This window comes from Camarhynchus parvulus, chromosome 13 (assembly GCF_901933205.1).
Source record: "Camarhynchus parvulus chromosome 13, STF_HiC, whole genome shotgun sequence".
In the NCBI taxonomy this organism is placed as follows: domain Eukaryota; kingdom Metazoa; phylum Chordata; class Aves; order Passeriformes; family Thraupidae; genus Camarhynchus; species Camarhynchus parvulus.
In genome coordinates this window covers 2,478,794-2,495,180 of record NC_044583.1, presented here as the reverse complement: position 1 = coordinate 2,495,180, position 16,387 = coordinate 2,478,794, and the positions used below count along the sequence as shown (strand labels likewise).

The following is a 16,387-nucleotide window of genomic DNA, read 5'->3' as shown; positions in this document are numbered from 1 at the left end:
TTCTGCAGTCTGGCTTCGGAGGCGAATAGCGAGATACCAGAAGGGGTAAGAAGAGAGCAGCGGGAAAAGTCCAAAGGATAAAATATAAAAGGAGAACGGTAAGAAGAAACAGCAGAGGAGATGGCCATGACAGAGCAGAGGCACAGGCGCTGTCACGGAACGTGTGAGGCGGCGGAGCAGCGCACGGTGTCGCTGCAGGCTCAGGAACGGCTCGGTGTGGGCGGCTCCGCCCCGGTGCGGCGGAGCGCCCGGCTGTGAGCGTGGGGGAGCGGCTTGGGCCGGGCAGCAGAGCCGGTGCGTCCGGGCGGCGGCGGGGAGCCGTGCGGGGCCCGGGCCGGGGCCGGCGCCACAGCGGCGCAGAGCGGCGAGAGGCGGCGTGAGGAAGGATGGGCGAGCGTTGTTGTGCGGCGGTGGTGCGGGTGCTGGTGCTGCAGGCGGCCTGGGCGCTGTCGGGCGGGCAGGTGCGCTACTCGGTGCCGGAGGAAGCCAAGGCCGGCACGGTGGTGGGCCGTCTGGCGCAGGACCTGGGGCTGGAGGCGGGCGAGGCGGAGGCGCGGCGGCTGCGGCTGGTGGCGCAGGGCCGGCGGGCGAGCGTGGAGGTGAGCGGGGCGAGCGGCGCGCTGCTGGTGAGCTCGCGGCTCGACCGGGAGGAGCTGTGCGGCAAGAGCGCGCCGTGCGCGCTGCGCCTGGAGGTGCTGCTGGAGCGGCCGCTGCGCGTCTTCCATGTGCAGCTGGAGGTCACCGACATCAACGACAATGCCCCCGTCTTCCCCGCCGCCCGGAAAAACCTCAGCATCGCAGAATCATCTTTGCCGGGGTCTCGTTTCCCGCTGGAGGGCGCGTCGGATGCGGATATCGGAGTGAACGCGCAGCTCACCTACACACTCAGCCCAAGCGAGTATTTTACACTGGATGTTAAATCGTCTGATGAAAACAGGAAGTCTCTGTTTCTGGTGCTCGCAAAGTCTTTAGACCGGGAGACGATTCCCGTGCACCGGTTGGTGCTGACGGCGACTGACGGGGGCCGGCCGTCTCTGACGGGCACCATGGAGCTGGTGATCTCGGTGGAGGATGCGAACGACAATCCGCCCCAGTTTAACCAGTCCTTGTATAAAGTGCAGATACCAGAGAATACTACAGAGGGGACACTCGTAGTACGTGTGAATGCCACGGATCCGGACGAAGGAAGCAATAAAGAGTTTTATTACAGCATCTTGAGTTCGATTCCTATTGGTAACAAAGAACTCTTTACCATTGACACCAAGACGGGCGAGATCAGACTGAAGGGTACTTTGGACTTCGAAGACGTTCGTTTACATGAATTGCAAATTGAAGCGAGAGATAAAGGGACGCCCTCGCTGTCGGGTCATTGCAGCGTGGAGCTGGAGGTGCTGGACGTGAACGACAACGCGCCAGAGGTGTGGGTGACGTCGCTGTCGGTGCCGGTGCCGGAGGACGCGTCGTTGGGGACGGTGGTGGCCCTGCTGAGCGTGTCGGACCGGGACTCGGGGGAGAACGGGCGCGTGCGGTGCTGGGTGTGGCCGGCGTCGCCGTTCGGTCTGGAGGCGACGTTCTTGGGCTCGTACTCGCTGGTGCTGCGCGAGGCGCTGGACCGGGAGCGGGTGTCGGAGTACGAGGTGGAGGTGCGTGCGGAGGACGGCGGGGCGCCGGCGCTGCGCGCCAGCCGCGGGCTGCGGGTGCCGGTGTCGGACGTGAACGACAACGCGCCCTTGTTCGCGCAGGCCGTGTACACGGTGCTGGCGCGGGAGAACAACGCGGCGGGCGCGGAGCTGGCGCGGCTGTGGGCGCGGGACCCGGACGAGGCGGCCAACGGGCGCGTCAGCTACTCCGTCTGGGAGGGCGGCGTGGGCACGGGCGGCGTCGCGGGCTCGTCGTTGTCGTCGTCGGGGGTCGGGTGGCGTCCGGCGTCGAGCTACGTGTCGGTGGACGCGGAGAGCGGGCGCCTTTGGGCGCTGCAGCCCTTGGACTACGAGGAGCTGCAGGTGCTGCAGTTCGAGGTGCGCGCGGTGGACGCGGGCGAGCCGCCGCTGAGCGGCAACGCCACGGTGCAGCTGTTCGTGCTGGACGAGAACGACAACGCGCCGGCGCTGCTGCCGCCCGCGGGCTCGGCCCGGAGGCGGGCGGCGTGGCGGCAGCGGAGGCGGCGGCGGCGCTGGCGGGGGCGGGCTCGGAGTCGGGCACGCTGTGGGCGTGGGCGGCGTGGGGGGCGCCGGCGGGGCAGGTGGTGGCCAAGATCCGCGCCGTGGACGCCGACTCGGGCTACAACGCGTGGCTGCGCTACGAGCTGTGGGAGCCGCGGGGCAAGGGCCCGTTCCGCGTGGGGCTCTACAGCGGCGAGGTCAGCACGGCGCGGGCGCTGGACGAGGCGGACGGGCCTCGCCAGAGGCTGCTGATCGTCGTGCGCGACCACGGCGAGCCGGCGCGCTCGGCCACGGCCACGCTCAGCGTGTCGCTGCTCGAGCCCAACGAGGCGGCGCTGGCCGCGGGATCCTCGGCGGCGTCGTCGTCGGCGGTGTCGCGCTCGGCGGCGGGCGTGGAGCTCGGGCCCGCGGCGGCGAGCGCGGCCACCAACGTGTGGCTGGTGGTGGCCATCTGCGCCGTGTCCAGCCTCTTCCTGCTGGCCGTGGTGCTGTACGGGGCGTCGCGCTGGGCGCCGCGGGCGGCCGTGCTCTCGGGGCCCGGGCCCACGACGCTCGTGTGCGCCAGCGAAGTGGGCAGCTGGTCCTACTCGCAGCGCCACAGCCGGAGCCTGTGCGTGGCCGACGGCGCTGCCAAGAGCGACCTCATGGTTTTCAGCCCCAACTTCCCTCCGCCGCCGCCCGGGCCCCGCGCCCAAGGACACGCAGCCGGAGACCTCCGTTCTACTCGACACGGTCAGTGTTCCGCACTTACTCCCTCTGTCCCCTCTCACCCGCCCCCGGGCTGTTGCAGCCTGGATCCGGGCTCCGCCCTAGCGCCGCGGGGGCGGTTCATGTGTCATGGTCATTTACCCTCTGGGTGGTGGTTGTATTTTCCCTCCTCTTCGGTGCCAGTGATGTGTTATATCTTAGCAGGTTTTTTATGCCACTGTGATATTCTCTCTTCGTTTAATCTTGTTAAGGAGGAGAGCTCGGCAAAATACTTACATCTTGCTGCCCTCAGTGCCAAGTTGAATGAAATACTTCTTTTGTCTTGCAGCGTCTCATGAGTCTTGTATTTTGATGGCACGGAGAATAGAGTTCATCTGTATGTCACTTTCTTCTCTATTTTGTAATTTTAGAACCTTCAGTAGCTGTTTCAGAATCAGTCTTAATCTGTCTTGAAGCCACATCTTTTTCTTGTCTACCCAGTTTTGTTATCTCCTGCATCGAATATAGTTTGCCGTTTTCCTACCAAGGTCTTCAGAGTCATCAACTTCTTCTACAGTTCTTTCCTGCAGACCTCTATTTGACTCTGCTCCATAGGGTGATATCTCCTGTAATCTTTGATACATCACTGTTCATGATTTTCTGAGATCCCCTCATGAGTTTTTAAATAGAACAAATCTTGATAAAGATTTCTCCCTGACTGCAGTGTTTACCTTCTCTTGCTGGTGTTATCAGGTCTCATTTTCTTCCACCTGTGGAGTTTATCACAACTCTGAGTGCCTCTTTAATTTTGGATGGAGTATCTTCAGTTGCCCACATTTCCCTGTCTCACAGGTGGGGCAGTTCTAATGAATTTCCTGCTTTTTACTGCTGTGCATTGCTGGTTTCCAGTCTTTTCTTACTCAGAAGTCTGTCCTCCTCTTTGTTTCAACTTTGAAACAAAAATCTATATTTAAAGTTCTTGCCCGCATACTTCACCGTGCATGGCATATATTAATTTGTGAAGTACTACAGAATTACTATGGACATGAAAAAGACAGATGTATTTCACATCTCCCCCTTCTAAGTATGATTGAAATTCACTTTCTAAGGTAAGGTACTTAATTGCAGAAGAACACGAACCAAAGTAGATGTCAAAATGTGCAGCTGTAGTGCTAGACTGAGCAAGACATATTGGTAAAGGACTTGTTTTTGGTGGATTAATATATTTGTAGAAGCACCTCAGTTTGGTTTCTGACTTGGTAGTCCCATGTACCCAGCAGTCACAGGCATTGTATTTCTAGGATGTTGTGGGGTTTTGACGTGATCTTATTTGTGTTTACTTAATTTAATTTTATTTTTCCCCTTCCCTGAGAATACTTTTTAAAATAAACTGATTTTTTTTGTCTCATTGTGTGCTTGCCTTATGATAATCACGTGAATACGAAGCTGGATGATGCTTGAAACTCCCGATTTCCAGAGAGTGATTTGGCTTGACTTTATCTGGAGATGTGTTGGCAATTGTGCCAAATAATGCTCTTTTATTTCAGAGTCTGTGCCCCTTGCCATTACTGTGGTTCACTGTCTTTTTTTAAGGTTAGTTATACTTCGAGAGAAAGCTTGTGAGGCTTCAGGTTTCATTTGTTTCTGCCTTCATAGAAACGGATACAGAAATGTTTGCAATGCAGTGGGGATTTGAGAGGATGGGAAAAAAAAAAAAACCTGTTTGCTTTTTCAGCCGTGCTTCCCTGAAATTTTGAACAGTGATCCTTGAACACAGGCCTGACAATGGAAACCTAGAAATAAATCAAGACAACAGTTAGAATAGCAACAGGTGTAACTAAAAATATCTATTGACAGACTTACATAGACTTTTTTAGCGTTAGTATGTTCCTTTTTTTGCTGTAGTTTTTTACCTTTGGGTGCATGCATCTTTGATTCTTCCTGTGGTAGAACCAGCAACTCACTAATCTGCGAAATTCCCTGTTTTATGTTACTGCCTGACCTACAGGGCAGGGCAGCAGAAAGTGCTGTGGCTGTGTAGAGAAGAGGCTCTGATGTATTTATGTCAGTAGATGAGGTGGGAGCCTGGGAACCCGTTATGGGATGAACTGTGCCTTGCCAGAACAGTGGTGCAACCCTTTTATCTCATCTTCAGTTGTGTCATGGTTGTATGATTCTGCTGTGTCCTGCAGCAGCTCATCTCCATCAGTAACAGGCGCATGGTTTTGCCATACTGTGAGTTTCTACCTGCCTAAAAGTGATAACCAAGACCTTGATCTTCATTGTGCAGCTACACTTGGGGGATAAAACTTAGAGAAAATACTGATACATAATAATGAGAGAGTTCAGGTTTCCTGAGCTATTTCACCCTTCTGAGAGGATTTCTGCTCTGTCAGAATGTTGAGAGCGTAGAGTTAGGGAGTCGCTGATGGAGTTGAAAGTCTTTGGAATTGGTATTTGCTGATGCTTTACTCAGTTGGAAATACACTTCAGAAGGCAAAACAATTCTGCTATGGACAGACACAGGTAGTCTTTGTAATATGATGGGCTTGCTGTAATATTTACTCTACAAAAAACCAAGGAGACTGTGTGGAATTGCTCAGCTACATCCCTGTCACAAAGCCATGAAAAGGTAAGTAATTTCTGTTCATTTCTAGCATTTCTGGACTAGACCAAGTACATTACATGTGAATCTATGTCTTCTGAAGACCTGAGTACTTTCTATAGATGGAAGATCGAGGATACAGTCTTCTTCTATAGAGGAAACAGTTGAAGTGTCTTCCGGAAGAAAACATAAATGAGAAAATTGAGTTATGCCTCCTCAGGCATAAGAGAAGATGAAGTCTGGAGATCAGAAGTAGTTTTATGCAGTGAAGATAATCCTCGGAATGATTCCTGGGTTAGTATGGGAGTTCAATTGAATGTACATTTTGGCAAGTAAGTGCTTCTCAATTAAAGTGCCTTAAGGAAGGAAAAGAGGAAGAGGAGAAAGGGGAGGAGACAAAAGGACCAACTATTACGGCTGCGGAGGAAGGCAGTGTTCGGAAGAGAAATCTCGGAGCGCGTCGGCCGAGCGGGCGGAGCCACGGGCGGTCCATCCCGGCGCGGAGCCGCCTCAGGAGGAGGGCAGCTGGCGGCTGCTCACGGGAGGAGCCGCGGTCGGACACCAGGTGCCGCTGTTGGCCGCGAAGGCGCCGTGAGCCACGGAAGGGCGGCAGCTCCTCCCCGAGCCTCAGTCACGGTACCATCAGCCGGAGGAAGGATGCGCCGGACCGGCCCGGGCGGGGCGCCGGGAAAGCGGAGCTGCGTGCCGCTTCTCCCAGGGAGACCCTAAGGCGGACGGCGGGGGAGTGGCGGAGAGCCGGTCAGGGCCAGGGAAGGGACCGGAGGTGACAGCGGCGGAGATGCGGTGGGGGCCCGTGCTGCGGGTGCTGGTGCTGCAGGCGGCCTGGGCGCTGTCGGGCGGGCAGGTGCGCTACTCGGTGCCGGAAGAAGCCAAGGCCGGCACGGTGGTGGGCCGTCTGGCGCAGGACCTGGGGCTGGAGGCGGGCGAGGCGGAGGCGCGGCGGCTGCGGCTGGTGGCGCAGGGCCGGCGGGCGAGCGTGGAGGTGAGCGGGGCGAGCGGCGCGCTGCTGGTGAGCTCGCGGCTCGACCGGGAGGAGCTGTGCGGCAAGAGCGCGCCGTGCGCGCTGCGCCTGGAGGTGCTGCTGGAGCGGCCGCTGCGCGTCTTCCATGTGCAGCTGGAGGTCACCGACATCAACGACAATGCCCCAGTGTTCCGAGTGGACGAAGAAGCCCTAAACATCGCGGAATTATCGGTGCCGGGGTCTCGTTTCCCGCTGGAGGGCGCGTCGGATGCGGATATCGGAGCGAACGCTCAGCTCACGTATACACTCAGCCCCAGCGAGTATTTCAGTCTTGATCATCAGGGGAATAATGACCAGAGTGCATCTTTGGGTCTTATTTTAACAAAATCTCTGGACCGCGAGACGATTCCCGTGCACCGGTTGGTGCTGACGGCGACAGACGGGGGCCGGCCGTCTCTGACGGGCACCATGGAGCTGGTGATCTCGGTGCTGGACGCGAACGACAACGCGCCTCAATTCAACCAGTCTGTGTATAAAGTTAAAGCCCCAGAAGGTTCAGAGCTCGGGACTCTGTTAGTCACGCTTAGTGCCACGGATCCTGACGAAGGGATCAATAGTGATATTATGTATTTATTTGGTAGACGTGTTAGTACAAATGTTAAAGAAATGTTCACAATTAACGAAAACAAAGGAGAAATCAGACTTCAAGGCAAATTAGACTATGAAGAAACGGATAGTTACGAGATCCCAGTAGAAGCAAGGGACAAAGGCTACCCCCACTGTCGGGTCACTGCAAGGTGGTGCTGGAGGTGCTGGACGTGAACGACAACGCGCCGGAGGTGTGGGTGACGTCGCTGTCGGTGCCGGTGCCGGAGGACGCGTCGTTGGGGACGGTGGTGGCCCTGCTGAGCGTGTCGGACCGGGACTCGGGGGAGAACGGGCGCGTGCGGTGCTGGGTGTGGCCGGCGTCGCCGTTCGGTCTGGAGGCGACGTTCATGGGCTCGTACTCGCTGGTGCTGCGCGAGGCGCTGGACCGGGAGCGGGTGTCGGAGTACGAGGTGGAGGTGCGTGCGGAGGACGGCGGGGCGCCGGCGCTGCGCGCCAGCCGCGGGCTGCAGGTGCCGGTGTCGGACGTGAACGACAACGCGCCCTTGTTCGCGCAGGCCGTGTACACGGTGCTGGCGCGGGAGAACAACGCGGCGGGCGCGGAGCTGGCGCGGCTGTGGGCGCGGGACCCGGACGAGGCGGCCAATGGGCGCGTCAGCTACTCCGTCTGGGAGGGCGGCGTGGGTGTGGGCGGTGGGGCCGCGGGCTCCTCGTCATCGTCGTCGGGGGTCGAGTGGCGTCCGGCGTCGAGCTACGTGTCGGTGGACGCGGAGAGCGGGCGCCTGTGGGCGCTGCAGCCCTTGGACTACGAGGAGCTGCAGGTGCTGCAGTTCGAGGTGCGCGCGGTGGACGCGGGCGAGCCGCCGCTGAGCGGCAACGCCACGGTGCAGCTGTTCGTGCTGGACGAGAACGACAACGCGCCGGCGCTGCTGCCGCCCGCGGGCTCGGCCCCGGAGGCGGGCGGCGTGGCGGCAGCGGAGGCGGTGGCGTCGCTGGCAGGGGCGGGCTCGGAGTCGGGCACGCTGTGGGCGTGGGCGGCGTGGGGGGCGCCGGCGGGGCAGGTGGTGGCCAAGATCCGCGCCGTGGACGCCGACTCGGGCTACAACGCGTGGCTGCGCTACGAGCTGTGGGAGCCGCGGGGCAAGGGCCCGTTCCGCGTGGGGCTCTACAGCGGCGAGGTCAGCACGGCGCGGGCGCTGGACGAGGCGGACGGGCCTCGCCAGAGGCTGCTGATCGTCGTGCGCGACCACGGCGAGCCGGCGCGCTCGGCCACGGCCACGCTCAGCGTGTCGCTGCTCGAGCCCAACGAGGCGGCGCTGGCCGCGGGATCCTCGGCGGCGTCGGCGGCGGTGTCGCGCTCGGCGGCGGGCGTGGAGCTCGGGCCCGCGGCGGCGAGCGCGGCCACCAACGTGTGGCTGGTGGTGGCCATCTGCGCCGTGTCCAGCCTCTTCCTGCTGGCCGTGGTGCTGTACGGGGCGTCGCGCTGGGCGCCGCGGGCGGCCGTGCTCTCGGGGCCCGGGCCCACGACGCTCGTGTGCGCCAGCGAAGTGGGCAGCTGGTCCTACTCGCAGCGCCACAGCCGGAGCCTGTGCGTGGCCGACGGCGCTGCCAAGAGCGACCTCATGGTTTTCAGCCCCAACTTCCCTCCGCCGCCGCCCGATTCTGCTGCAGAAAACGGCTCTGCCGGCAAGGGGCCGTCTGTATCCTCTCTCGCTTCAAGCGTGGTAAGAGCCTTCGACATTTTTTTTCTCTCTTTGGTAGTACATTTTCCTTAATACATGAATCTTCAATGTATTAAAACTCTTTTTCTGTGATAAGAATTTTAGAAGGATGTCCTAGCTTTGCAGTGTGTTGCATTTAGACATGATTATCTTCCTTCTTTGTGTGTGTTCTCATTTTGAAATATAATTTTCTCTATACGTGACTGCCCCTCAATATTTTCGTGTTTTCGTCCTTCACTTTTAAGAAAGTGTCGTGAATCGGACGTTATTTTTTTAATAGTGTTTGTAGTTTTTTCTTTTTACTGCCTCCTTTTGTCAAACTGCATTACTCGGTGTTAGGGGATATTATATTTTCCTGTTTTAAGCGCCTTTCAAATTGTGAGTTTTTCAGTAGTTTGATATCTCCCTCAAGGTGAATGTAATTCCGTCTTTGAACGCCTTAACGCTTATTTGATGACTTATCAGTCAACCACCAAGACACGCTCGCGAGTTTTATATTTAGAAGCTTTCTGATTGTCGCGATTCACCACTCTTGAGAAACTTAAATACATGATGTGATAATTTTGCGGGGAAAAGAGCAGATGAAATGTTGGTGGAAATTATGAGCTTTGTTCTGTGTCTGGAAGTCCATCGAAAATATGTGCGTGTGTGAGGTTGGAGTGAAGCAAAATCCAGGATGCTTTGTGGAGAAATGGATAACTGTTTGAGGAACAGGGTGGTAATTTACCATTCCCCACGACCTGATCTCACTTTTCGTAGTGATGGGGCATCTCTTTTATCCCATCCATAGAGAAATACGCTGTAGAAAAAAGAGTCCAAATGTGGTGGGAGTGGAGAGAGGCGGGATATTTGTTAAGGGAAAATTTTAACGGAAAACTTCTCTGTGTGGTGTTCAATAGTTCAGGGATGGTAGGTTGAAAGCTTTTGGCTCTCTCAGCAGCAGAGCAGAAAATACCGATAGAACAATTTCGGTACTATTTTCCTCAGTGACGCAGAGAGTGATTGTTTAATTACCGGGTTATTTTCAACTCCATAATTTTTGAGCTGATCTTTTCCTTGCTCTGATGGCACTGAATTGACTCGGTTCTCATCTCGGCCAGCTTCAAAGCTTATCTCTCTTTGAGATAAGACTTCAGGGTCGTGTTTAGTGTTCCTTAAGTGTCAGAAAATTGAAGCAATTTTTAAGGGGAAAAGTGAAGATCTCTTCTATCTCATTTAATTTTCTCTATAACTTAGAAGCGAAATGTGTAAAGCTGCTGGGATAATAAATCAAGCAGTACATATATATTTCGTGTTATACATTCAATTCGTTTGGTTAACCCCCATATTTTTAAGACACAGTGATATCTGTAAACGCAGTATTTTTATTTTGACTAAGTACAATTGGTTGTGTTTTGAGCTAATAGAACTCTTTAGAGGAAGGACACGGACTGTAGAATTGAAATGACGGATCGTTGTTTCCAAAATTACGAGAATGGTGCTTATAGGTGTACAGAAGACAGCAATTAATTTTTAAAACTTCATATCCTTTTTGAAAAGTATCGTAGGAGTGGGTTATGTCTCGTCGATCCGTAGAAAAGCATTTCAAGGTGTCCCACGATTTTCTCTTTTCTTCTCTTAGATCACTTAGTACCGGCTTTAAGTTCGAGTTCTTTGTGTATTTGCTGGGGATTGTTTATTTAGTCTCCTTTGATCGTGAACGGGAGTCGCGTGCTGAAGGGGATGGGTCATCATCACTTAACTATGCGTGAACTACTTCAATTGTGAGGAGCAGAGTTTGCCCCAGCTCTGTAGACCTGTCACTTCTTTCCTTTATTCACATGCGTGTGGTGGAACCTCTGTTTTCGAAAGGAAAAACGTGTATTTTAAGCTTATAAACAGATTTATCTACCTCTCTAGAAGATGGAGAAACAGCATTTGCGCACAGATGTGGGAAGAGACTCCTTTCTTTATGTTATGATTAAGGGCGATGTGGGGTCTCAGTATCGTTTGGGGCAGGGCAGGATTTGGCTTCGGTTCCCCTTGGTTTCTCTGACTGTAATAATGAGTTGAAGAGTTTTTCGGGGTTTGTTATAGGCGTACACTGTCAAGAAAATATTTCAGTATTTCTGTTAGAAACATAAAGCAATCTTAACTTTAGAAACAGCTCGTGGATGCTTTTACTTCGCGGAATAGTCAGGGCAGGAGTGGTTAACAGAAGGCTCTAGAATATCCCTCAGTGCTTGAATAAACGCCGCCAATTTCGCGCAGAGCCGTCAGTCGCTGCAAGCCCAGGCTGTTCTTACCGCCGCCCGTTTTTCTGGGGAGTGACGCTGATTAAGGCGGTGTTATCAGGCACAGCGCAGTCCCGGCAGCCGAGGCGGGGCTGGGCTGGCAGCGGGAGCGCTGCTGCGGGCGGCTCCGGGGGCGGGAGGAGCGCGGGGGAAGCGGCAGCAGCGCCTGCTCCGCCGTGGTGGCCGGAGGATGTTTTGCAGCTTCCAAACGAGATTTTACAGGCAGGGAAATGCTCGGCACGGCTGCCTCGGAATTGTCAGAGACTCCGAGTGCTCGGCTCGGAGCCGCTTCTGCCGCCCGAGAGGGACTGAGTCCCCGTACCGCTGTCGCTGGTGTCCTCCCCTGCAGCTTCCGTCAAGCTCGGTGGTCTCTGACTGGGGGTCAACAGACCGATCTGTGTCCTCGTGTTAAAGAGATGAAATCTTGCCTGCGATGTATTGAATAGCATGTAGTGGGTCCCTTTTTCTGTGCCTCGATGCGGGTAATGAGGATTTTCCAGGGAATCTAAAAATCCTCTGCATATGAGTTCGTTATTCCAGGCTGCTGATAGCTAAAAGTCATCTCTCCCGCGTCCCCAAGGAGTAGCTACGAGCTTTTTGAAGGGCATCCTGATACCACTGCTTGCTCTGCCAGCAGGCACAGCCTGCCTTGGCAAAGAAGAGGGGCTCAGAGCAGATCAGCCCGGCGATGCTGCCAAAGTTCTTTCCGTCCCATCCTCCGGGAGAAGCGCGGGGCTGGGAGCGAGCCTGGGCTGGGAGGCTCCCGCAGGGCTCAGGGTGGGCTGCCTGCCACACCCCCCGAGCGGGAGGAGCCCGGTGTTTGGGGTCTCCGGGGCACCCCCGTCCTTCCTCTCGTGTGAAACGGGATAGCGGGGTCCTTGCACCTCCGTCGGCTGCTCCTCGCTGGCGATCTGGGCTCGGTCCGAGGTCCGGTCGTCCCTGGTTCGCCGGCAGACCCTATGCACTGCCGGGTTCCCATTATTGTGAGAGCTTTTCATGCGCTCCTTTGAGTGGCGGTGGGGGCTGGAGCTGCCCTCCGGGGGCACCTGCGCCGCGCAGAGCTCATCGGTTTCCGTGGGAGGAGAAACAGCAGAGCTGTTGTTCCGTCCGTTCTCCTTCACAGATTCCCCTGCTGCCTCCCGCTGAAGTTCGGTGCCCTAATTTAGCACCATTGGGCGGCCCTCGGTTTTAGTGAGCGCCCCAGGGATTGTCCCAAGCCCCAGCACCGAGCAGGACGTGTCCTGCAAACCTCCATCGAAGGCACCACCTCTGATGCATTGCCCGCGGAAACGGCGCTTTTAAATCATCTCTAACATAATGATGATATTCAAACACCAGTGTCCCTTCGTGTGGTGCTCCACAGCTACCACACAAACCAGTTTGGGTTTTCGCCTTTCGTTTTTTCCTTTGCTGGTTTAACAGTTTTTTTCTGGCAGCCACCAGAAGCACAACGTGGCTGGACTGGCGACGTCTAACCGCAGGAAAAGGGGAGGATTGGCTGGAAATGTAAGGCAGGGAGGGAGAATGAGTGCGCCCCGAGGCGGTGCAAGGGCAAGCACCAGGCAGGCAGAGGAACACGGAGGATGAGCTCTCTGAACACATCAGGGAGTGAGACATGATGAGGAGTCGTGTGGAAGTGAATGGTACCTCAGAAGGATCACAAAGATCAATTCCTCCATCAGTTGGGTCAATCGGGCACTAAGAATGGGCCCAGCGGAGAGAAGGGAATAGGGAATGGTTTGGATATGGCAAACAGAAGGCAAATGTAAGATGAGGGGGTTTAAACAGATTGTCTGCTGTGATACCAAGGAAAGTGTCTGTGTTAAAGGTGTTTAATACAACTTAATTCTTTAATACAGCATAGAAATGTAATTAGGGTCAGTGAATTGAAATGGAGAGGAGACCTTTGAGATTGGAGACCCTGAAAAGAAGGATTAGGTGGAAGGGTGGCCCAAAAAGTGAGTGGGGACCCTGTGTATAAAGGCACACTTGAGGCTGCCTTGAGCTGATGTGGAAGGGAAAGTACAAACAGGCAGGGAGGAACATGCCTGGGACTCAGCCAAGCAGAGCAGAGGCTCCACACAACAGGCAAGGCTGGATTCTGCCCCCGTGGCACAACTCTGTTATTCCCTTCATGGCAGCAGTGTCTGTGTTGTAACTGACCCTCGATATTTAATATTACTGAGCACTGGATCTTGGCTGTGACCCAGAGTTGCTTACCTGAGTGGTGTGGGGATCAGAAACTCATGTGCTGGATTGGGAAGGCAGCGTGGCAGGATCTGGGTGCTGACATGGTGCTGGCTACATGCACGTTCTGGTGAGCAAAGCTGCCTGACACATCACTGTGGCCAGTGGAAAATGACTAGAGGCAAAGCTATGCCCAAACACAAAAGCAGGGTGGAGAGGTTTAAAAATAATGTTAAAAACCAGTGAAGACAAATTCACTAAGAGTCCTGTAAATAAGCACTGGGCAATGCTGCAAAATTAGAGATATAGCAGAAAAAGATGAAAAACTTATTTCTTGGTAAATGAGTTGTAAATGAATGGAATAAAGACTAATATCATTGTAGGCTGCTGATACTTCTGAAAAGGTGAATACATCTGAGAGGTAAATGTGCAATTACTTTGATTTTGACCATTCACTAATCAGTTTCTGCTAGTACTGCTAGTATTTCAGGTGCCACAATGAATAACTAGAGCTTGTCATTCCAATATTATATTTGAGGAAAATCTGCCTTTGAGGGGGTTTGTCTGCTCAACAGGAGGATGTTGAGCCTAAAATTCTTGGGTTTCCTCATTGTAAACTGAGTCACAGATGGGCAGGTAGAGGCTGTGTGTTTTACCTGTGTGTGCACCTGAGGGATCAACACGTGGCTTTTCAGCTCTTCCTGGACAGATGGATTATCCTTGCTGCACGTTAATGTTAAGGACATACATCAGTTTTTCCTGTGACTTTAATAGATGTTTTTGCATTGGTTCAGGGTGTTTAGACTGTGCATCACTACAGAGCAGAAAACCCAGCAGCTTCTCAGGTATTGTAGATGACATTGTTGCAGAAGAGGAATCTAGGGCAGATTGGGAGTGGGGGGAGGCTGGGTGATAATTCTGTAGTGATTGGATAGGAATTGGGCATTTCTGCACTTAACAATCAAGAAAAGAAAAAAGGATAAGCAGCAAATGATGAGTATTTGCATTGCATACGGTGTGCAATGGGTTATTGACAGGTTTATGTCCTCTGTGGATTGAGGTGGATGCACAGCAGCAGCTCTGTAGCTTTCTCTCAGCTTTCTGCTGCCACCCCTGCTACCCCTGAGCGGTAAGGGATTCTGTAGCATCAATGAGCAGAAGTAAAATGCAACATTCAGGTACTGCCAGGACCTCCTGGAGTTAAAAAATTACATCTGCAGACAGTTGTGCTGGAGCAGACCAAGACCTGTTCCAGTGTGCCAGGATGAGAACCTCACTGTGGGGCTTTGCTGAGTTGTGAAGATGCAAACAGATGTGTTGTTTTTTTTTAATTTAATGTACAACTTTTGGCTGTGGTCCAGATTTTCTCCATTTTTGAAAGGTCCTGTATATACTATATATAATTGAAATGTTCTGTTTCACTTGCCTGGCAATTCTCAGCTGCAGAAAGAAGCACAATGAATATGAGAAGGGTTAAGAGCTGTCCTTGTTACACATTTATAGCCTCTTGCTTTTGATCGATCAGGATCTCATCACAACAAGCTCTCACAGAAGGGAACTGGAAACAGAGGAGATGCAGGTGCTGCCAGGGCCCATCTGTATAAACTGCTGCTGAAGATCCTTCCGGGAAGGTTTTCCAGGAGGATATTTTGAAATGCTTTTCTCCCCTCTTGTACCTGCTTTGGGGTGTATTTGGTAACTGTTTCCTCTGTGTGGAAAGCTGGGGGAGCAGAGAGCTTTGATGTTATTTTTCCTTCACTCATGATCTGCAGTCTCTCTGTGGTATCAGCTCATCTCTCCCCACAATCCCTGGGGATGTCCTTAATGCAAAATCTCTTTGGTGCTGATATTTATTTCTATGTAAGTAACTGAGCTGCTGCAGCCTCTGCCCCTGCCACTTGAGCCACCCCCATCCTGATTTGGGAGGCTGGATGGGAGCTCGTCTGTGGCTGGGGCTGACCTGACTGTCAGTGCAGAGACCTTTCTGTCCAATAATTCGTGTTAATTACTCTTGTTTAGAAGGTGAAGCAGTGAAGCAAGAAAGAGCCTTTTTCTTTTTCCTTTTTTCATATTTTTCTTCCCCCCCCCCCCGCCTTTTCCCCCCCTCCTTTTTCTTTTTTTCTTTTTTTTTTCTTTTTCCCGTAAAGTTTAACAGGGGTAGAGTCGACTGCCTCCTCTAATTGTGCTCTTAAACCCCCTCTGGGAAATGTTGTGCTCAGCCGGAGCGTGTCTGGGCTGTGCTGACCCATGTTTAGCCGATGCCTGTCACTTCTCATCCACCTTTCCCTTCCACCGCGGTTCTCTGACAGCGCATCCTCTCGCTGCCTCTCCCGCCAGGAGCGGAGGGAGGAGGGGGCTCTGCTCTGCCTCTCTTTTTCACAGGAACACATCCATGACGCGCACTCGGCTGCGCGCAGCCCCCCGCCCTATCTCCGTCGGGGTGTTAAAAAAAGAGAGGAAGAAGAGGAGGGGAGGAGAAGCCGCCGCCGGCCGGCGGGACAGCGGCGGCGGGGGGAGCGCAGCCCCCTCCCCCGGTGCCGCGGGTGTCGCCGCGGCCTCTGGGTGGCGCCGCCGCCGCCGCTGCCCGTCTAAGAACCGCGCGGGGCCGGCGCTCCGGTCACAGCGAGCGGCGGCGGCGGGCGCAGCGCTGCGGAGCTGCCGCCGAGCCCCGCACGGCAGCCGGCGGCACGGCCCGGGGGAGCGGAGCCGCCGCGGAGCCTCCCGCGCCTGCACCGAACTTGCCGCCGGTGCGCCCCGGTGCCCGATCGCTTCGCGCCGGGAACTTGGGGTGTTCGCTGAAATTCTGGATTATGTTCCTGCTGAGCCGGTCTGCGGGGAGCTGAGCCAGGGGAGGAAGCATGCGGGGCTATTTAATGGTTTTCTGCCTTATTTGCTGCACCGCGGACGGGCAAATAGTGTATTCCATCGCCGAGGAAACAGAGCGTGGAGCGTCTGTTGGGAACATAGCAAAGGATTTAGGAATAGATGCAGCTACACTTTCAGCTCGGAAATTTCGCATGATCACCGGTTCAAGTAAGCAATATTTTAATATAAATGCCAGCACAGGGGCTTTGTCTGTAAACGAGCCCATAGACAGGGAGCAGCTTTGTGAGTTAAAGTCTGTCTGTCTTCTGAATTACGAGCTCGTGTTAGAAAACCCTCTA

General features: G+C 54.5%; 2 pseudogenes; both read left to right on the top strand.

Annotated features, from left to right (window-relative positions):
* Positions 1-386: 386 nt before the first annotated feature.
* On the top strand, positions 387-2,975 carry LOC115908831 (annotated as a pseudogene).
* A 3,278-nt stretch (positions 2,976-6,253) lies between these two features.
* LOC115908830 lies at positions 6,254-15,815 on the top strand (annotated as a pseudogene).
* The last annotated feature ends 572 nt before the right edge of the window (positions 15,816-16,387 follow it).